We start from the raw sequence: 23,709 nt of genomic DNA, 5'->3' as shown, positions 1-23,709 counted from the left end.
GGAGAGAGCACTATCTCTTACAATTAGCTGAAAAGAGCATAGGGAGTAAGCTATAGGGATAGCCTAAGGACAACCCTAACTCAGCCAAAATTCCTCCTGGGTTATCTGCGGAGCATGTGTTGTGTGATGCCCAAGTGCTTCATTCTAACCTCACTGACCGCTTGTCAGCACGTGGCGGCCCCCAGCATGGTCCTTGATCCAAACATTCGGGTACTTAATACCAGGACAACTAGAAGGGAATAGTTTCTGTGAGAGCCAGAGGGATTGCAAAAGGCTAGTATACATGAATGCAAATCCATATGTGCTCTCCCGCACATGCTTAAAGGAAAACCTGTAAGCCGACTTTTTGCAGGTGTTTTGTTCCCTTTCTTTTCTAAGGAAAACAATTGCTTTCAAAAGTCATATTTATCAGACAAATATGTCTCTGCACTTCTGTTCATGAGGAAAAGGCATGGCTGGTTTTGCTTCCTTCTTTTCCTTCCCTTTCTATTTCTTTCTTCAAAAAAGAAAAGACAAGCTGTTGTCTTTTTTATTCCTTTAAAAAAAAAAAAATATTACCTACTAGTTATGGCAAGCTCAGGCTGTTGATCCTTTTAATACCCTGGTATTAAAAAAGTGTTCGCAGGCCAAAGCTGAAGCAATAGTTTCCACAAGAAGAGGTAAAATTAGATTGTCTTGCTGTTATCCTCTTAGCATATCGAGAATAACATTTTAAATCTAACATTAACTTGTGAGAATAATAATTAGATACGCCGCCAGGATACCAGAAGTTATCCTTACATTTTACTTCTGTAGTAACTCTCATTGTAAGTAATACAGCCTAGGATAAGAACAACTTCACCTGCAGCAAGCAGGTGCCCTTCCAGAAGAGCACTACTACTAAATACTGTTAAAGCATTCCTCACACCCTTCAACAGCACGACGCCCACAGCTAAAATAGAGTGAGCATCACAGGGCTGTACTCAGGGTTAGGGTTTTTTTTTTTTATTAGATGTGTACATGTTTTTTCCCCCCAGTGGATCTACTGCAAGGCATGATAGTTTCATTGCCTGTATGGGATCCAGCAGACGGAAACATCCAAGCACGTATCAGCATCTGGATGGGGCTTGGCTGAATGTTAGAGGTCTGCAGTAGGTAGGTCCAGGGACTCCCTCCTTTTTTGGCAGTAACATCATACTGTTACTTTACCATGCATGCTAACATCTTCTCATTATTAACTTCTTAAAAAATGCAAAAGACAAAAATTAAAGCAAAAAAAAAAGAAATAGAATATTAAGGGGAATATGCCAGGTAGTAGTGACGATACATCAATACAAACTCTCTACAGTATTTACTGTCCTTCCAAAAACCACAAAACGTCAGGTAATGTACAAAGAAGCATTTATTAACCACTTCTGCCAGCTGGGACTGAGTGAGCACAGAGTGCATCGCAGTGCTCCCAACCCTTCCACTTTTGAGTGGAAAAACAAAGAAAACCACCTTCAAAACTGCTAAACGCTCAGTGCAACTCTATGACAAAGTGGTTTTTGATTCAAATTCTTTCCCCCCACACCCATCTCCCCTCTTAGAAAAAGAAAATTCAGAGAGCAGATAGGAGCAAAACCTTCCACCCCCAAAGAAATTACCTTGTATCTAGGAAGAAAAGCAGCAAACAAAAACTCACACGCATGCCTCACAAGACATGGGAGCGACTACATTTGCCCATTTTTTTCCTTAAGCTGATCACAAAAAGTTTGCAGAAGGGTGCAAGAGACATTCAAAAGGCATGAAACAACTGTCAGAGAGTCCTTATATTAAGGATCAAGTTGAAAGGATATTCCTTCCAGCAGCATATTTCGGTTTGGAGCCATCTCTTGATCAGAAACAAATGCTCCCCATAGAATCTGCTTCTTTGAGATTCTAAAAATAAATTGATCTATAAGTGACTGTACTGTAACACAGTGAGTCAGATCAAGGAGTAAGAGCCATTTTTAGGCTATGAAGTAAACCTTACCCTGAACTAAAGGCTATCTCTGTAGACAGAATAGAGAAGTTTTCTCAGCGTAATAATCTGGGGACATGGAGGAGAGGGAGGAAGGACAGAGAAATCCTTAAGTGAGGGAGGAAAACCAGCACCTCTGAGCAAAGTCTTGCTCTTCTGTCATGAAAATGCAGCAATAGTAGAAAAATATAACAATAATGATAAATAAGAATAATAAGTAATAAATCAAAAGTTATTTAAATTTAGTTAGAGCTGAAGATTCAGCGATAAACAGAAGCGATGCTGTGGCAGGAGCTGCAACATAACAAGCACAGAGGTGCACGTATGAGGCAGGAGCCATGGGAGACAGAGAGGGGGCAATCTCTCCAATATTGACACCAGCCTACGGCTCCTCATCATCCTTTACTTTATTTCTTGGCTGCTAGACTATGAAAGATTTCCCTCTCCTGTCTTGAATAATCCCTGTTCAAAATAGGCAGTAATGTGCGTAAGCAGGATTTCAAGCACACAAAGAGGTTAGCAGAAGATGTATAACCCAGTTCATGCTTGCAGAACCTCACAACTTTTTACACCTTTCCTGTGGCAATCATTCCGATACAAGGAGCAGAAATCAGGCATTTCCATTTTTACCACTTACACAGGCAATACCAGTATTAAGAGGCAATAGTTCTTCAGCTTTATTAGGTTAATAAATGGAAACCAAATCTTCTTGTGACACTTGAGAAGTCATTTCTGTTATCAAGGCACGTCTTGTTTCTACAACAAATCAAAACTGTATCTTTGTTTATCATGATATGGTATTCATTACTATTATAGGAGACATCATAGTACACCTGATAATTACCAGAAAAGAGTGATTATTGCATGTGACTACTCTGTGACTGTTGATTAAAAGGTGCTAGCTCGTTCAGGTTCAGTTTGCAGAATCGTGTGTACTTTCAAAATCCAAACCACCCCGTTAACTCCACAAAGATATTTTTCAGATCACATAACACAAATATCTGCAGTTTGTTCACAGCAGACTGTTGCACAGTATTTAATATATTACTGTCTTTAAAATAATATACCTTAATGTGTTCACTTATAAGAAAAAATATATTTTCTCAATAAATAAGGGTATTGGAAACTTCATGCAACATAGCCACTTGTTCATATATATGACCTGTAGGCTTAAATCCAGAGTGTTTTTCAAAGACTATAAACTGGAATATTATTGTCTGTAGTTGAAGAGCTATATACAAGTATTTAGAAAACCACAAGGGGGGACCAAAAGAGAGAGAGAAAACAAAAGCTAGCTTAAAACACCGACTTAGTGCAAGGTCAGATACCTTCCTCTCAAGTGCAATTCTCAAATCAGGCAGTGATTTTACTGCATGGTAAGTATTTACAACCCAAAAGAAGTTTGCCAAAGAATCACCTCTGTCAGACAGGCCAGCAGGATTTTGGTTAAATATAGTTTGAATGCTGCCAAGTGTTTGCAGGATAAATCAGCATCTTTCTGTGCTGTTGTCAGCATAAATTAAGCATAAAGTTAAGTGTAATTATACAATGAGAAGTGTTTAATGCTTCATTGTGAATTAAAGCAACAGGTGCCTACCATATTTACACCAACAATTATTAAAACTCCTAAGTTCTACATAAAGGGACCTGAAAACTGTGGCAACCTGTAAAATTTAATAAAGAATTGTTCTCAGAACACAAAATGTTCTATAGGCCAGATTTTCATATATATTTATGTACCTTTTATGAAGCCAAAATGGTGTAAATGGGACATTAATATAACAGAAATTCCATCCCATAGGTGAATTCTAAAATTCTGTACAGAACTCACCAATCACGATTAAATGCTACACTTCTTTGAACAGAGTTTTCGTGAGAAATACTTTTATTATATCAGGTGCAGACTGCCCTTCCTTGGTACATTTATTGATGCATACTCTATTTATTACAGACTTATTTTTGCAAGAGAATTTTTAATTTAACTTTTGAAGTATGATGTTAAAAAGAAAATCTTACTTTTTGTTGTTACAGCTGTGATGTCCAACAGCCATCCAGAACGCAATTAACATTAGTTCACTTGCACAGACCAGAGTGATTAAAAAAAACCCCAGCTTTCTTGATCTAACTTGTTGAGAGCAGATACGAGATATGACTCTGGTAGCTGGCATTAAGATTTTGTTCATATCTGGCACCCAACACAGGCCAGATAAGTCCAGCAGTTTGGCTGATTTCCTTGTATGACACCAAAGCAGAAGAAGGGTTTGGATAATAGGTTATTGGCTTCGCTCACAGGAACAATGAGGCCATCCAGAATTCTCTCCACATCCTCAAGTTAAAGCATGTGTGAAGTTTTAATGCTTATTTTACTTAAGAAAAGGCTCTTTGAGCACTGGGTAGTGCCAATAAAAGAATACTAGAACTAAAAAGCATTTGCTAAGGAACAATTTCTCAGCACCTCTGATCTACAGATGACATGGATATGGTGATGTCCTGCCAACAACAAACAAGGGGCTCCCTCAGTATTTTCTGTCCTGATGAAACCCCTTGAGCTCAAGTGGGTTTTGGATGTCATCTCCAAGTCACACTAATGGAGACATCCCACAGCTCGCACCATGCGATGCTCCTCCATGCAAAGGCTGGGCCCCCTCAGCTCCCACACTGCAACCGATTCCCATATTGTTTCCTAAAAACCATCCCACATGCTCCTGTCACCTAACTGCTCACCCAGACCCCGCAGCTCCCCTAGACTCCTGTGTTTGGAAAGGCCATGTCCACCCCTCTGGTGCACATAAGATAAATGGGTCAGACCTGCCACGGTGACAGAACAGGATGACACCTCCAACACAGAACTATCAGCAGCATCGACTTGTCTAAGGACAGTACACCATCTAAGTGCTACAAGCGTTAAGTGTGACAAGCTCCCCTTGAGTAGTGGCCATTTTCTGACCTAGCATAGCAAAAACCACAGAGCTGGTAATAGATATGTCCCATGGAAGAGAACGCGATGTTGACAGGCTTCTGAGAGTAAAATTGCAGGAAAGTCCGTGTGAATGTTTTGTATGTCTTCTATTCAAGACAGGCTGCAAGTATTCTCTCTCTTTTTTCCTACAAATGTATTGTATTTTGTACGTTGTTTCCCATAAGTAGTAATTTCCCATAAGTAGTAGTAGTAATAAGGAAATTACTACAGCTTGCAATTCAATTCTTGCAATCCTTGCAAGGATTCTCTACAGCTTGCAATTCAATCATACAGGTATACATACAGAAATGAGGGGAAAATATAAATGCCTAATTCTCATTTTTAGCTGGGACAGTTTCACTCTGTCAAGGGCAGCATGTAGCTCTCGTTGACTGGTTGTAGGAGTTGGAGCAACCACTAAAATGTGTGAATGTTGTTGTAACGCTTAGGATGTCATAGGCCAGCTAGAATCATACCAAGTCAAATACTAGGTTTTATTGCCCAGTACGTTAAAAGCCATAATCTCCCACAAACGCTTACACAGTTTGGCACAGAAACAGAATTAACAACAAAGCAGAGGCTGCTTTCTTCTGGCATCCAGTGTCAATTTACCTAAAAATACACCCTGTGCACCTACATACAACTAGGCGGGTGGTGGGAATTAATGTGATCAAGGGTTTTCTCATGTCTACACCCATAGGATGTCTTTGTTGTACGAGCATACTGATTTTATACATCTCTTCCAATTGCTCTTCTCTCCAGAGGATAAAGTAAAGGCTTGGAAACATATCTCCATACTATGGCCAGCTGCTTCAATAATTCACATCCATGAATCCTTTGTAAAACGTCTGTCTGATTTTCAGCGAGAGATACTTTCATGGATATGAAGAAAATGGATACGCAAACACAATGGGAAAGATATAGGTAGACTGTAACCCAAGATTTGAATGTAGCATTCACTGCTCCCACATCCTCTCCTCTTCACACACGCTCTCCCAGGAAAACATGCATAACTTCAAATGCAAAGTTTATAATTTGGCTTGGCCTCTAGGATCCAGAACACTCTTGATCTTGAACTCAGTCAGAAGCCAGTTGTGGGCCATCATAAAATTACTACCCACCCAAGGAGAAATGTGACTGCACATACAATAAAATTAAAAAATACAATTGCTCCACTCAAAAAATCCATCTTCCTAATATGTCTGCCCAGCTGTCACACAACAAAACTTTTAAAAAGATTCATTTTTCTGAGACTGTCTACATTATCCAAGATCTTAAACAGATTTCTCTCTCACCGAGTCAGATTCTAATCTGATATGCAGATATCTCTTTCCTATTAATGGGTAGATGCACTTCTTCAAACCCATATAGGAAGGTTAGCAGCACAAAAGGTTAACGCTTTACATACACCAAGATAAACGCATGGATCCCTCCCAGGGCAAAGAGCCAGAGTTCAAAACCAGATTATACTGTTTACTCTTTAATAACCCTGTGAGGGCAGTGGTAGTGATAAAAGAAAGCATTAACTGTACCTAGCACTGACCAGCAGAAGAAACAGCACTAAAGCTGGACCAGATAGCCACGGGGTGATAACCCACAAGTCAAGAGTGTCCCGAAAGGGTGCAGGGCCAGGATAATGTCTTTTAAGCTCCTCAGGCACAGCCGAAAAGTCTTCACTAGGGAAAAGTACGTGGTAAGCAGCATCACGACCAGCGCCAGAGACCACTGGCAACTGGCAGTGCTGGAATCCTGCAGAGCCCTCCCAGGCTTAGATGGGAAGAAAATAGTTAAAAAAATACCTTTTACACGTCCATCCTGAACTGCGCTAACAGGGTCTTTAGGTGTCGGCTATCTGGATTTTGGCAAAACCTGTCCTGCTTTCCCTCTGTGATTTGTGAAATAAGGGTTACAACTCAGCACAGGCAATGAGCAGAACACCATGGAGAATAAAACTCTGAAGAGAGAAACAATCAGTTAACGCTAAATACTTCTCAAAAAGCCTGCACAGAAGCTGAGCATGCAGAGAGCTTTATGACTGCAGCATGTCTTTGCTCAGTATTCACAAATATGGGGAAGTAATCATTATTTATAAAAATCCCATAAAAGGTATCCATTTTTTTTACTCCATAAATGAGTAATGGCTCGATCATTTAGCACCCATGAGTCATAAGTTTTCTCTTGTAAATAGGATAAGATCAAATCCCATGGCAACATGTTCAGTCATATTTAAGTCTTAATTGTATATTTTTCCCCCTTCTTCCTCTGCCTTCCACCTTCAGAGCATTCTCTGCCCTATACTACTCTCTAATTTACAAGGACTCAGTCTCATCTACAATACATCAAAACACAGACCTCTATTTTTTAAGCAAGGACATGAGGGAAAAAAAACACAACCCACATCAAAACCATTTTACTGGAGTCCACTCATTCAAAATGCTCACTGTCCTGCTGAATTTTTATGCAATAATGTTCCCCATCGTCACAGATAATGGGAACACTGACATTTCAGATCTGTTTGGTGGGACTTTTTGCTGTTGCTGTTATTTCCCACCCCACCCCTGACCAAGGGAAAAGGAGAATTGCCTGTAGGCTTTAATCATGATGCAGTACACACAGGCTGCTAGTGAGATACTCTGTGTCTGGAAGGTAGTAAAAAAAAAAAGTCTTGAGAGAAAATATTTTGGATTTCATTGCTCCCTTGCTATGTCTATGCTTTGGGGAAGAACAACCAACAGCCGCATTTTTCAATGCCATTTGAGCAGGGTTGAACACACAAATCCCATTATTGTTAATGGGATTTGTGCACATAATTCTGAATACTTTGAACACTCTCCCGTGAAGTTTCTCCCAACCCCTCAAGAAGCAGGAACAATTCTACGTTATTTAAACATAATCTCACTGACAGGTAATTTTGTGACACAAAATTTATTGCTGGCTTGTCCTTTGAGGGCATGTTTCACCATTAATGTTTCCTTTTAAAAACTCCAGCATACATTAAATGCTCATACCAAGCTTCCTGGTGTTTTCCTTGGAAAATCTTGCTTTCTGTGGTATTTCGCATTATCCAAATCCCTCTTTACTTCCCCCTCCTCCTCTTCGAATACTCAGGACACCCTTGAAAATGAAATATTTGATCTCCAAAGACCCTACTGGTCAAATATTCTTTTAAATAAACCCTTTACAGTATTCACCTATTACCTCAGACATTCATGTGGCATAAATTTTAAATAAACGTCTACCAGCTTGCAATTGATCAAGTGAGCTAGAGGCCATGAATTTAACATGACTATTCCTGCAGGCTGCCTCTTACAACCTACCACTTGCCACTAGACTTCAATGCGGTCATTAACAAAGCGGGCCACGGGCTCACGGTCCTACGGGCTAAAAGGCTATCTCAGATATCAAGATACTCTGCTTTGGCTTTCGGCCCTTCTGTAACACAAGTGGCTTTAGCTCATCTGCATTTATGTCGGTGAGTCATTTGGAGATCTCAGACATACCTTTGAGATGGTGAATTGCTGAAACAGGTCATGCTATCAATTAACATGAAAAACAAAGTAATTTCCTACATGCAAACAGGCGATGGGACTGGAAGGAGGAAATTAAAAACTCCATTATGTCACATGGCCGAGCAAGGCTGGAGCACAGCTATTGCACACATCACAGTCATAACACATTAGGAACGCACAAGCTAGGACTTGATCACGGAGGTTTAACGTACATCATCATTACCTTAGAGGGAAGGCTCTCAAGTTCTAATAAGAAAAGTATCTGATGAGATGAATAGTTAAGAATAGGACCTACGTAGCTAACTTAAAATACTTGGGGTGTTCTCGTGGCCGCAGTGCTGGGAAGGGTTTCAACGAATAAGGCTTGCGCTGTCACTCTGCCAAGGATGTCCAGCGTTACTCTGAGAAGAAATAACTGAAATCAGCAAATGGTGCTGGCATGATACTGTACATACAGTCTCTCCAAGAGTCCTCCTTCTGTTGTTTCCAAGGCTTTACACCACTGCAATTCCTAATGAGAAGTTTGCTTAATTGCTATCGGCACTTTCAATTTAAAAAATATAAATTTTGCATAAAGGATTATTATTAATAGTATTAAGAAATTGCCCTGGGGCACAAGCCATTCATTGGGTCAACACCGTGTCATCAATTGACAAAAAAACGGTGAGGTGACTTAAGTGTACAGTGGCACAGGGAAGGACTTGACTTATCTGCAGAGAGGACAGCTCAACAAACAATACAGAAAACAGGGATTTCTCCTAGATCTTCTCCCAGGAAAGAGCAGAAAACAGTACTCCCTTCAGTAGAGCATAGTTAGAAGAAAATAGTCCCATTTTCTAGAGTACAAGCCAGACCCTCATCAGTTTGAACGCCTCATTTCCCCATTGCCAGCCACTCCTAAAAAACGGATCTGGCAGCTGAACTGTGAAGTCCTGCCCATGTGGTTCTTCCAGCTCTTGCCCCCACTGGCGTGCATTGCTTCTCTGCAAGACTTGGAGGAAAACTCCGGTGTAATCCTACCTCGATGTCTCTGCTCCTGCTGCCCAGAGACCACTGGACAGTGGAGAATACAGTCCTCAGCAAAGTATGATACAGGCTGAAAAAGCAGTAACCCATGTAGGAGAAGAAGGAGTTTTACAGGTTTGCTGCTGGGACTCACATTGCTGCTGATGGTTTGAGGAACAGCTGCAGCTTCTGACTCTCAGAAATGCTGGTACAAGCTTTGTAAGATAAATCTCACACTGGGCATCAGAGCTAGATAAAGTTGATCTTACTAGATTGAATTCAAGCAAAAATCTTCCACTAACATAAATGCAAACAAGGCTAAGTCCACAATTTATTAGAAAGACGTAACACTGAATAAACAAGTAAAATACAATATATTTCATGACAAGGTGTTTTCTCCCTTGTGGGAAAAATTATTTCCAGATTCAAACACATGACAGTAATGTACGTTTCTGCAGTAAATACCGTCTGAGGATCTTAACTGCAGCCTGCTGGCAAACCTGCTTTCCAGAAATCATTGCCTTTCCCATTTAAAGGGAGTCCTAAAAGGCTGACTCCAGAAAATCACACAGTATTTCCATTCTGTATCATCTTGATCATCTCCATCATCACCACAAAGCTATTAGTGCGTGCACACACACATGCAAAAGCACACCAACACACACACACGCATGCATAGGAATAACTAGGGCAATGGAAAATACGTTCCATCTTTGCTCACTTATTCCATATACAGACTGATTTCTAAACCACAGAGGAGCAAATGTTCTATAAAGCCCTCTTATCCTACAACTAAATACCCTGGCTAACGAAGAGTTAGCAGCACAGCCATCACTATCAAAAGCACTAACTTTTAGATTAGTAGCAGTTGGCGACTCAGTCATCCATTTTTCATTTTAAGGAAACCTTTTTAAGACTGCACTCTTATTTTCAGGAGGACTATAAATGCACTTCTCATGTTTTTATTTTATTTATTCTGCCCTGGGGATTTGGGTGCCTCTTTGCAAGCAATAAATTTTTCTTTAAATCTTTTCAGTAATAATATATTTTAAAACAAATTAGACAAGGGGAGCAAAAACGCAGGTCTCCTCTCCAAGCGTTTTGGCAAAGCATCACTGCTACGTGGTGTTTGTAATCAACTTGCGGTCACTAAGCAGACTGCTAACGACCTCTGCAAAAATGGAAAGCCACATGTGTCAAAACACGGCTTTCACCCCTCTGCTCTGCACCACCCCCACCTTCCACGCATGGCCACCTTCCCCTCACCACCATATAAATTAGTAAGGAGGAAGGCAAGACGGAAAGACAGACAGACAGACAGAAAGAGACACTATGGCAGCTTTTAAAATTGTTGCTGTAAAGGATTTATCTGAAGGTCTGAAGGGACAGCACTCAGTACTTGACAGAATGAGTTACAGAGGTTAGTGGGGGAAGGAGGAGGAGGAGGAGGAGGAGGAGGAGGAGGAGGAGGAGGAGGAGAAGGGAAAGCAGCCTGGGAGGAGAAAACCTCCAAAGTCTCGTGTCTAAAATGCTCTTGGAAAATTTCCAGTTACCAGTTCAGAACAATGTTGACATTTAGACTTCTTCTAATCAGCGTTGTCCGTCACCCAGGGCAGAGATTCCTGCTGTATGACGGAGCTCTTCTGCAACTGGCAGTGGCGTCCCCCCGCCGGTCTGCTCCTCTCTGCCCACGGCCACCACCCACCGGCACCCGGCCCGGCACCCAACCCGGCACCCCTGTCCCACCCCACGAGTCCGAAGCCCCCAACAGCGGGCTGGGGCACAGCGGCCACGGGCTGGGGCTGATGGGTGCGGTAGGGTATGGCGCAACAGGAACAGCTGCCTGCGGGAGACTAAACCTCCACTGATGCTCCGCAGTCGGGCTCCTGACAGAGGGCAGGGCAAGAGGAGAAAAGTCTCATTTTAAGACAGGTTCTGTTTAAAGAAATTCAGTAGACACTGTAAACTGAAATATCTCATATGGCAACCAAGCCCTTAGAGATAGTTAAATTCAGGTACTGGATTTTAATTTGACCAAAGTGATGTTGCAGAAACCTGCAATTTTACTTCTTTACCAGTTTCTGGCTTTGAGCAGAGAAAAAAGGGAAAAAAAAAAAAAGATCACAGAACGGCAGGAAAGAAAGTATTTAATTGCTATTAATAACTGTTCCCATTATTTACAAATCAATTCAACACTCTTAGACCTCTGACGAATTCAGTGTCATTCCCTGTGCAGATGAGAGGAGCACAGCACGAGGCTGAGCTACATCATGTTTCGTCCGTCATCACAGAACAAAAAAAAACAGCTTGGCACAAGCTAGACCTAAGCTGCTGTCAGCTCAGAAACATCAGGACTGGAAAAGGTCAGAGAGCACTATGGAGCTGGCACCGATAGAGCGAGATAAGGTATGCTGCACAGTGATAGCCTGTCTTAGCTATCACAAAAGCAAGGACAGTAGAGAGGGAGGAAAGCACTGCTGGCACAAGGCAACGCGCTCTGCAGCAGCTGGCTGTCATCGTGGACACTTAGGTACCAATCCCACTGACATGTCAGAGGGAGTTCCCTTGCAACAGGAGGCAGAAGATTTTGCTTTCTTCGTCTTTACTGCAGATACCCTGCTTAGGGACGATAGTTAAGGAGCTGACTGATTTAAATTCAGTTCTCTAGCCGCAGTGATTTCAACTGTGTTAAGTTTGTTCATGTGGAAGTAGATGTGACTACAAGAACATCAAATTAGGTAAATGCAGGATTAGGGTTATGGCTCAGTAGACATAAGTAAATTCCTTTTCAGAAGTTATTTAGAAATATAATCAATTTCCAGTGAAATTAAAAATCTAAAGCATTGTCTCAAGAACATCCTTCAATGCAGTGTTTTGAAAGACCTCAGGCAGTGAGACTACTCACAAGTAAATTTGTACATCTTAAGTTCTTGCAAAACAGTAGGATATAGCTCTGAGGCAGTAAGTTATTTCAGCTTGGGCTTCACTGCAAGCAGGTAAGTAGTGCTGCAAAGTCAGCAGAACCTGTGAAGTTTGCACATCCCAACGTATTTACAGTGTCCTGGCGGGATGTCCTGAAATTGAAAGCAGCCGGTTTCAGCTGCATCGGACCTGGACATGGACCTAGCTCTGCAAAAGTCTGGAGAGAAAAAGCCCCTGTGAAACATAAATTTGCTACAGCCTCAAAAATAGTTTTGACTTAAATCTCACACCGTTTTACACTTGCTCCCCTTTTTCTGTCAAGTTTCAGCCCATGACAAAATTCTTTTGAAACCAAGCTTTTGACAAGCAAGACACAAACCAAAACCAATGTGTCCAGTTAGAGATTTCAAGGCAAAACGGCAGGCATGGTTAAGGTTAGAGAAACGGTGTTAAATGGGCAGTGGTGGTGAACAGGGGAGAACGAAGCGCTGTACTGCCTTCGTCTCAATCTTCAGACACAGGTCCTGATGCTACGATAAACACCACACAAGCCAGTCCCTGACTTGGGCTTTGGGGAAGGGAAAGAGTCGGTCTGAAGTATGATTTGAGAGGAAGAAGTCAGCTGTGGCAAACTCCATTTCAGTTCAAAAGTAATTCTTTAGGGCAACCTTGGTTCTTTAAAATACATTTTTATTTTGGTCCCAAATCTGCCAGCATTTATCAGAGTCACCATTTAATAAATTTTCCAGAATTCATCTTCCATTTTCCAAAATTTAAAGCAATAATTTAGCTTCATTCTGCACAGGATAACATGGTTTAATTCCCATATTTTCGTCTCTTCTAACTTTCAGACCTATCAACCTTTTAAGAAGCAACAAGAACAAAACAAAGGAAAAAAAGCACATTAAAGGCACTTGGAAGAAATTAACATCCTGATTCCAGCTAGAGAGGAAGGGCAGACATGAATAGAGAAGAAAAGCAGGGGAGGATCAGGGAAATCTTTCTAGGGCAAGATGAAGAAATATAAGAAAATATCTATGCCCCTATGTCAGAACTGATAAACGATTCTCTCGACCAGTGACATAGCCCAGAAAATCCTGTGTCCTGTGCTATTTTGTGTTTCACAGAGCACATTCTGAAGAAAAGACCAGAAAGAGACCAGTTTAAAAAAAATATTGTGGTAATTCTGCTAAACCAAGCTGCCAAAGAAAAATTCATTTATTCAGCACAAAATGTTCTTTCTAGGTGCACTGCCTTTTAAAATGCAGATGCCAGTGCTCAGCTCTCACAAAAATGGATAGTCTTGGTAAATTTGATTATGGCAACTTGCTCCACAAAAAAGGATGTAGTGTGTAACAGAGAAGTCTTAGCTACACCAAAACCAATAAAAGTTTTGCTAGCTTCACTGGGACTAAGAACCAGCTGAAGAAGTTGACTTCCAAATCATTTCTTCAATAAAACACTGAGATATTTATTAGAGCTACATTAGCTATCCTCCAAACGCTCCACACGAGTTTTAACACATACGTTCATTACAAAAGAAGTATTAATTTACGTTCCAACCAAATTTTTTGTACTTTCTTAGTGCATCACTATGTGAATGCCACACACATGGGACTTCGCTTTTCAAGACTTTTCCAAAGCTGAGAGGTGGAAGCCTTTCACCGTGTGTTCGCTAGCAGGCTGTTCCTCCCTCCCACCCATCCCCAAAGGCCTGATGACTCTCCCAGTCGATTCCCCTCCAGCCAAGGGCGGCTGGACACGGGTCCCTCAGCAGCCTGCCAGTGCCAGCGTCTCAGCCAGACCACGTCCATCCCTGCCCAAGGGGCAGGCCGTGCTCAGCGGCAGCACTCCAGCCATCCCTTCGCCAGGGCAAGGATTATTTACCAGCTTTTGGGTTTTTTTTCTTTTTCTTTGAAAGAGCACGTATTGAAGCAGGGTCACCATCTTTTCCATTCTGTCATCTCCTGTGGGTGGTAAGCTCCTTAACTGGGGTAGGCAACCGCAACAACATAAAGCAAGCACCCAATTTCAATGCGATCTACCTTTCATGCCGACGCGGACAGCAAACGGGCTTCCAGGAGTGTGCCAAAGACTTTGACAGCAGCTAACATAATTTACACTTCCCCCTCTCCGCAACTGCAATTTACCACTGTTAAATACAAAGAAAATATATACAGATCCTGCACTTATAGAAATAACAGGAGTTAAGAGGTACCAGCATTCATAACACAAGCAAAAGTCTCCATTATTTTCTTCATGTGTAAGTAATTGCTGGTGAAAACAGACATCCAGGCAGCAGCCCTTCGCCCAGCCATAATTCACTTAGTGGAGACGGCTGCCACCACCGGGAAAGCGAACCCAGAAACTTCACTGGAGGGTCCACACCAAAACCGTAGAGTGGCATCGTGAAATCTCAGTTAGGTCAAAGCATTCGATATATTTTTCTCTATCATTCATCTATAATAGTTGATTTGGTTCTGCCACTTGCAAAAAAGATGTGAAAAGCTACACAAGTAGAGCTGGAAAGTAACCACGGCAGCGAGAGAGATGTTGAGAAAAGAGGTAACTGAGTACTGCCAAGATGATAAGAGACCCTTTCTGGCCTTCCATTATTATCTCTTCAGTTCGAATGTTAGCAGTATTACCGTGAGCCTCACTGTGTCTTTCTTTTCTTAAAATACTGGCTCTGGAAGACTTTAATGCTCCATTTAAAAAGAAAACTTACATTACTAGCCCTCATGGACACAGAGAAAACCTTGAAAGCATGACTTGAAAGCATGTCTCAACATACCCCCACAGGATGAAAAAACAGATGTCAAACAAAAGGAACACCTACTTTATTACCGATTTTATTAATGTTTGTGCCTTACTCTTGATTAGAGCCAGAAAGATTAAAAACAAGCAAACATTTGTTGCTCTTCTTAGAGGATTGTTGGGTCATGTTTTGAAGATTTTCCTCCAATTGTAAGGATTTGAAACGTCTTGAAAATGGGAGATAAACATCTCCTACAGGTGCAGAAATGTGGAAGCTGGGGCTTCACTAAATGAACCCCAAATTGCAAGATGTGCAAGGAAATCACTCACGGGCAATGCTGTGACAAGGAGTACCCTGGTTTGGGCACCCAGCTCTGGTGTCTTTCAGAGCCCCTACAATCTCAATTTTTTTTTTTTTTTTTTTGAGATCTTGCATATGAAAATTTAATAGCTATTCTAATATTGTTCCCTTTATTGGCAATATTAGGAACAGAATAAGCTTACTTCAAAAGAAGAAAATACATGTTTTGTAGAGCAGTTTGTGGCAGTTATTTTCTTTCTGAAAATAACGACATGAGTGAAAGTTTCTAAAGTCTGTTTTATGCTTGCATGGCTATATAAACAAACAGGTCTTCTCAGTGTCCATATAAAGCAGACAGAATAGGGGCAGCGAGGCCAGATTCAGGCACACAGCATTTAAATGACCTGGCCACACAACCAGCCGTTCAAGTAGCCAACAGCAAAGCAGTAGTGCAGTATTGCAGTCTGCATTTATAAGCCCCGCATCCGTTCTGCCATGGCTCCTTCTAAGCATGAGCTCTTCTCATACGCTCATGCTGGTTTACTATTTCTGTACCGTACAGAAATAGACAATGGAGCACATTCAATCCTATTGTTTTTTTCTGCGGGCTGACTTTGGCTGATTTTGTTGCACTATTGGCAATTTTACTTATCCAAATATAATAAGAAAGAGTGAGAACCTAAATGATTGATAGCAGCGCTCATTGAAACACTAGCAGTGTTAGGAATTAGTGTGTTCTCTCCCTCCTTATAATGATCCAAAATTCAAGACTGTGACAAAGAATAAGCACGAGGGAGGATCTGGCTCGTGCCTTCCTTTTCAGCAGATGCATCCTTGGGAATAATTTAAATATCGTATTTCAGCTTTGTTTTGCACACAGAGTGGAGTGGAAAGTAACTGCTGTTTTTGTAGCGAAGGCAGGGGGTACGGTGGGAGAATAGTTTTGCTAATCCTTCATTTCAGTCTAGCTGGAGCTCCCTGTGTCCATGAGACCAGAAAGGACTATTGCTTGCTTCCCACACTGAATGACCTGGCTCCCCGGGAAATCTTTGAACTTCATTTCTTCAGCACCTCTCTGACATTGCCTTCTGGCAAGTTGTCCTCGCTGAGTTGTAGTGCATTAGAAACATTGCAGGTTTCTACGAAAGGAGAAGGAGGCTTCCTTCGTGCCTGGATGCCTGAGCTCAGTCTCTGATTTTATGTGGAGGGAGTGGTGATAGGGTGGAGGGTGAGAACCGATAAATGCATGTGGCTGTGAAACATTTGGAAACACTTGAGCACGAGCACTTTTCCATTCTTACCCCCTCTGCTGCTTTCTCCCAGTGCAGAGGAGTGGTGGGTGGAAGGCTGAGGTGAACTCCTGAAGTTTCCACTTAGTGAAGACAAAGGGACAGTTCCAGGGAAAGCCCAAAGAAAATATCCTGCTCAGGTTTTTTCCCTTCCTTTCCTTTCTCCTTTTTTGAGCTTAATCATCGCTCCAATCCTATGAAAAGGAGTTTAGACTCGTCATTCTTTCCTGCTCCCAACATAAATCTGTTTACTTACTGCTAGTCTGAAGTGGGTGTGTCAGTCCCCTATACCTCAAGTGCATGGGCTCACCCCCCGACACTTAAAACTTCGCCTTTCCACCATCCCTCCTAAGGGACATAAGGTAAGAGGGCACTTTCCTGCTGGGTGGCAGCGTGGTGAGTTAGCCCTACTGCCCTCCATTCGCCAGAGCTGGTGCTTGGCGTGGGGTATGCAAACTCTCACCCTTCTGTTGTTTGAAAGGAGTGAAGTGCAGCTGCCAACATTTGGCTTTTACACCCAATACATTCATCTTACTACAGAGGTTACAAGTTCACAGAGCCCAAACAAAGCTGTCAGGTAATGTGTTCACTTGAACCTTTCTCTTTTTGTTCTGGAGTTTCTTTGTTGCGTTGTCCTTTCTCCCAACTTTAAAGAAAAAAAGTCTGCTTAACAAAGCAAGGTGCTAGACAGCAACTTTGCATTCCTCTATAATCTACGGTGCCACAACATGTGCAGCACTCACAGACAGGCAGATACGGGTGTTTAGCATCCCTCGGGGATGGAGGGAGGGCTGCACAGGGAACCAGGTCTATATCCTGTGGTACAAAAAAAGGCCCCCAAATACCCTAAGGTGGAAGTGGTTCAGTAATTTCTGCCTGGAGCATATTTGAAAAAGATAGGAGAGACCTCACTTTAATGTCTTACTGGAAATTCAGGGTCTGTACCAGTGCAGCATATTCCCCTCTCCCAGGCCAATGTGCACAGTCAGCACCGAGATTCACTCCAAGCCTCGGTAGGGAACTTGAACCCCCTGACCTACTGGCCCAGAGAGGAGAGTGCAACCAAGTCCCTCTGACAATAAACACAGAAACTACTAATAAGATTAACTCTCTGACACCAGCAATCCCAGCATCTGTTTTAGACAGAAAGAGGACGCCTGGTGAAAAGAATATAGTGGTGACAAAGGGTTAAATAAATGTGAACTGTGCAGGATCTTGCTACGTGATTCTTTTCCATTGTTTGCTGATGAGGTGCAGGCCTTGGCTGTGCAGAGAGAGACGTCTTTAAGGGGACCCAGAATCTGGGAATACACTGCTTTTAAATGGGGAAAGCTGATCTTTAGAGATGGTGTCCCTCACCATTTCGTTTTTTAATACTTCAAAGCATCTGTATTTTATGTAATCTCAATTTTAATGTCAGCAAAACTTGATTATAGAACCTCTAAAAGTGAATCTGCAGAAGAGGACAGTGCAGTCTCCTTGGAGTAGTCTTAAAGAGTGCAGAGGAGGGAGGGACTGGCAGCCAGCAGGCTAGAGAAGGTGCCCAAGCTGGTGTGAATGCCGTGCAGCCTGCTACCTGTCTCACGAAGGGCATCTTTGAAAGGGTGCCTGCTAGAAGGGGATTAGGGCAGTAATCCTTGGTCCTGTTCCCAGAAGCAGCAGCCTGGTGTTCCACGTTTAATACTAGAAGTCGTGAAGGGCACAGAATTAAAGCTGGTAACCCAAAGGGAACGTGCGCTGCTCCTTAGATTGCTACACTTTCCTAGAGGGACACCAGTAAAATAGACAGGGTGAGCAGCAAAGGCACTCTGACAGCCAGCATGTCTGAAAGGTCAGATTAGATTGAGCACTTAGTCTTTATCCATTAGCAGAAGCTAATAAATCAGGAAGACTAGCAATGGCCAAGAAATAGCTGTGTCTTTGTAACACAACCACGTCTTAAACCAGATTGAAAGGGCTCCAGGAAATGTGAGGGCTCTAGATAATACTCTAGATAATTTGAGAGCTGCTTCTCAATGACCTATTTGATAACCTTCCCCACATAAGGATGTTTACGGGCTGGGTGGCAACTAAGATTTTAGCTATGCTGAGATGACAACTTTACGAGGTAAGAAAAATAGCACAGTGTTTTATTGTTGTTGTCGTCGGATGTGGGTGCAGCTTTGAAAGGTTGCTGCAGCAGTTCTGTCAATAGGACTTTTTGGAAATAATGACTTTCTGGTTAGGCCCCAGGCTGCATTAATTGTTTGGAGGGTATTATTCTTCATCTGTTGTTAATAGCTTGTTAGAAAAAACAGAAGACATGAAGTATTCTTGGAGCAATCTGTTCTAAGAGCCTAGAAAGCACACCAGGTGGAAGTTTCTATTATTTTAGAAAGGTTTTCACTTTGAAGGGCTGCTGGACGATCTAGGGTTTGTGTTTGGTGTGTCCCTGCTCATAGGAGCTGGGTATTTTCAGGGTATGGCATAATGGATTTCCTCCCCTACACCTTTACCTTGGTATTCTTATACCCTAATGAGAAGCTCAAGTTTGCTGGCATGAGAGCACACGCAGCACCTTTCTATAGTTTCTAATCACCTCTCCAGCTGCCCTGTGAGGCTGTGGCAGGCTGTCCACTGAAGGCTACGGAGGAACTCTCGTGGAGTTCAGCAGGCTCTTGCCATTGGGGGGGAGCAGAAGGAGTTCCTTTGGATGTATGGGGAAACTTAATTCTCTTCCTTTCTAAAACGCTTTGTCTGATTTAAATAGTCTGCATGGATATGCCTCCAACATTTGCTGTCATAGTGTCACTTTTATCGGTTGCATGTCCCACTCGCCCCTCGGAAGGAGGGGGGTTAGGGAAGTGTATTGCTTTCATTTTACTTCTGTTATACAGGCAGTATGCACGCTGGCAGTACTTAATAACTTTCATTAATGGAAAGGAATTAGGATGGAAAGCTTCCTCAGAGGCTGTCTGCCACTAAGACAGTTTGCATAGTCCAGTCTAGGGAAAACAAGGAAAACACACACACACAAAAGATGATGAATGAATGGATACCTTCTAAAGAGAGAAGAAAGCATGCAATAGAGAGATTGAAGACAAGGGAGGGGATTGTAGGCTTGTACTTGTCTTGACATAAAACTCATTTTTTTAGTATTTTGCAAAGAATGGAGTCTGTTTTAGAGTCTTTGGGGGCTACTATAATAGAATTAATTAACCGGAATGAGAAAAGAAAAAATAACTGAAGCATAATACTTTTTCAAAAGAAAAATCAGTGTTTGCAGGATTTGTGAATGTCTGATTCAACAGGACATTAACAAATTTATTTTAATTGAAAAAGAAAAAAGGAGAAAGAAAATGAAAGTCTTCCTACATTTGAATATGTTGAAGTCCTTTGAAACAAAACTCAATGTTTATTAGCTCTTGTTTTATCTTGATTTTGAAAAGTTAAAGGAAATTACTTTTAGTTATGTTTCTTGTGTGTATTAGCATTCTATTGCCTTTACAAAATATGTCTGATAATTAACTCCCATATCAATTTATTTTCTGCAAATCGTAGAATGGTTTGGGTTGGAGGGGACCTTTAAAGACCATCTAGTCCAACCCCTCTGCCATGGGGGGGACTAGATTTTCTCAATGACTAGGGACTATATTTTCTCAACGACTGGAGAAAATCTAGTATAAGCATTCTAATTTTTCTCACTCTGTTTAAAGCACCGTCAGCAGTACTTTTTAACTTCCAGGAAATTAATAGTACATTATTTTAGACATGATTACATAATATTATCATTCTTCTTTATTTCTGTGGCAAAGAACTATATATTCAGAAAATTTCCTGATGTTTAAATAGATCAAATGTTCAAGACATTGTATCAGAGGAACCTATTTACTTTCTGCTCCTGTAATACCTAAATTTCCTTTAACATTCCTGTAAGGTGAGGGAGTATTTCTTTCCTTATTTTACAGTTGGTGAACTGAGGCCGAGAGAGGCTGAGAAATTTGCCAAAGATCATAAAGAAACCAGTGGTGAATAAGAAACCAAAGTGAACTCTCCTAGGTTCAGGCTAGCACTTTGATAATTTCTGACATTGCTTTCTGCCCATCACCCAACATCCACTTGATTTGATCTATTCATTGATGGATTTTCTGTTGTTCTTATAATCAGAACTTAAGTGTTTTCCACATTTACAGCATCTGTTCTCTAAAGAACTTGACGAAGTAGTCTGTTTTTCTTCATTTCTGAGTGACAGAAGGCAGTGTTAGAAGTAGCATCCATTTTCCCATTTTAATCTTCCCAGGATATACCCCTCTTCCTAGTTAGATGCAAGCATCTTGAACTACCCTGCCAAGCCCAGTATATAAAAGAAGTGAGAGAGGAGGGAGTGTGTCCCCTTCCACTCCACTCGTTCTGGTCCCCACACAGTGGAACAGTCTCTGTGCATTGGTGCAGATGGAGATTTTCTCCCAGTCCAACCACTTCTGAGAATTAGCAAGGGCAGCCCCAGCTCCCTGCATTAACACTTTGAAGCAGCTTGCATTTCATGAGCAGTGCATCAGCCACTGCTTGGGAACGGTGATACAAGGGACATTCCTTTACCGAAAACAAGTGTTTTGCTACATTTTCAACCAAGATTTTAAAAAAAAAAAAAAAAAAAATTAAAAAATTCAACACAGATCTTTCCTCTCTAATTGTCTGCTTCTGGAAAATAAGCATGAGAGCAGATCTTCAAGCTGTTCACCCCAGGGAGAGGAGGAGAGCTTCTGAATTGCAGTCCGTGGCCCGTGGAAAGAAGAGCAGTCACAAAAAAGTCTCAGTGATACACAACCTTAGGTTTCAATCATGCCAAATCGAGACCCGTGCCTGAACATGCTCCCTGCCACATCAGCCCCAAAAGCTTACGGGAAAGGGAGGGACAAAGACAACAGAGCGGCCAGCTCTACAGGAGGAGCAGCGGCGAGGAAAGCTGTTATACACGCAGACACGTCAGGACAGCTGTTGGGGGAAACGAGCTATATCCAACTCGGGCTATCAGTCGTGCTCCGGAGCCAGGAAGCTGGGCTCAGCTGCTGATAGCCAGGTGGCTCTGTGCCAAAAAGCAGAATGGCACGAGGTTTGCATTTCGGTGTCTTGGAGATGCTAGGAAAGGGTTGGGGCCCTTTCCTTTTGAGGAAGTTCTTCCTTCAATACAACACAGACAAGAGCTGTGGGCCTGATCCCCTTCCCCAAGGCCCAAAAGACCTCCCAAAGTCCTGGAAAATCATTGTTACAGAGCAAAAATGAGGAAACTGATCCACTGAATGATCCTGGTGCTAAGCAAGCCAGTCATTTTGTTCCCTTTGGATGTAAACCACATCACTTTCCTGAAGTTAGATGCAGGACATAGGCACATTTGGCACTGCCCACCTCCAGCCAGATCTTCTGGAGGCTTCAGGACTTTCATTCAGTCTTTGTTCAGCAAATAGAGAAACTGAATACAGACCAATCTCCACCAGTTGAACCTCTACTGCTCCACACACAAGGCCTATCTAACACCAGTGAGCAAGCAGTGCTTGTAAATGACAAGCTGCACACACATCTATTGGTTTTAAGAAAGGGGACTGCAAATAAAACACCTATTTTCTTGTCCTCACATACTGGTGCTCTTATTGTGCCAAGTATTTTAAATGTCAGCTCCTCAGGATTATCTCAGAGCTGTATGACCAATCCCCAAACTATGTGCATCAACAGGAATATCAGTGGTTCCACAGCACATCCAAACTCACCCTGAAACAATGCAAGTAAAAGACTGTGGGTTTAGGATTGCTTTTTAAACCAAACATTTATTTTAAAAGATAAGAGAATGGCTATTGTGGTGCTAAAAGCTGAAGACAGAATTACTATATATATGGTAGTTTTTAAATATATCACTCATTTATATTTCTTTAAGAGGAAAAAAATTTGGCCATAGTTGGAATCGGTCTTAATTCACTCTTTATTGCTGCTCTGGTTCTGTGTTATTTGAGCTGGTTTAACTGTTAAAAGCGTTTCAAATGTTCACATGGTCTGCATTAGGTTACAGAATAAAAGTAAGTACAGCCCACCAAATGTAACTTTCTGAAATGTAAACCACATGAATTTGATTTCTTTGTGGTACAACTTTAATTGGGTTCAGAGGTCTTTCAGTCTTACCTGTCTATCTGCTCTCTGATGGCCCGACCTGATAAAGCTAATACAAAGAATCTGCGAATGTGATCCAAACTGATTACACTCAGTTACAGTACATGGCTTTATTCTTGACAGTAACGGCCCCTTAGCCTAGCTCACTTTCAGACTGCAAGTTTGAACCCCGGAGCCACCACTGAACTGGGAGTGGAAATGTCAGAACTTGTAGTAAAAGATCATGTCCCCTTGCAACTCTGCAAAACTAGAGAACCGGAGGGAAGGAGAGCAGCTAGGTGCAACCATAAGTGATCACGTAGCCTAAACAAACCACAGGAGCATGTGTACATATGTATATCTTACACTGTCACAGCAAATGTCAAAACAGAGAATGCATCCAACACACACTACATGATACAGAAGCAACTGCAAACGGAAATTACAATAAAGCCTGAAATCTTCAGAGATTGATCTTCCACTGATTTCAGATTTTTTTTTTTTGTTTGACAATACACTTTATTGCCTTAATGACAATGACTCATCATTTACTCATCAACTCTCCTCTCTGTTGCACCGTGTTGTGCCACATGTCTTGCTGGGGAGAAACAACAGCACTGCTGCTTCCCATCCAGAAAAGCCCATCTCAGCAACAACAAAGGCGGCACTGTACAACAGGTATACTTACCTCCTGTGACCCAACTTGTAAACAAAGACTTGTGTCAGCTTGTGGGAGCAGATCTGGAATTAAGCAGACAGCTCAGGAGAAATGTAGGGAGAAAGGGAGTAGCGTGCTGAAATACTAAAAGTCCCTTTGCCTGGGTAGCTTGTTTTCTTGGTTTTGGAATGCACAGCCTCGATTTTGAAAA

General features: G+C 41.9%; 1 protein-coding gene across 11 annotated transcripts in view; it reads right to left on the bottom strand.

The window, feature by feature from the left end:
* The window catches only part of CREB5 (cAMP responsive element binding protein 5), a 263,313-nt gene that overhangs the window by 141,959 nt on the left and 97,645 nt on the right, over positions 1–23,709 (bottom strand). The gene's annotated exons all lie outside the window — the stretch shown is intronic.

This window comes from Mycteria americana, chromosome 2 (genome assembly GCF_035582795.1).
Source record: "Mycteria americana isolate JAX WOST 10 ecotype Jacksonville Zoo and Gardens chromosome 2, USCA_MyAme_1.0, whole genome shotgun sequence".
Classification (NCBI taxonomy): Eukaryota; Metazoa; Chordata; class Aves; order Ciconiiformes; family Ciconiidae; genus Mycteria; species Mycteria americana.
Note: the sequence above shows the minus strand (reverse complement) of the source record. Positions and strands in the feature narration are given on the sequence as shown.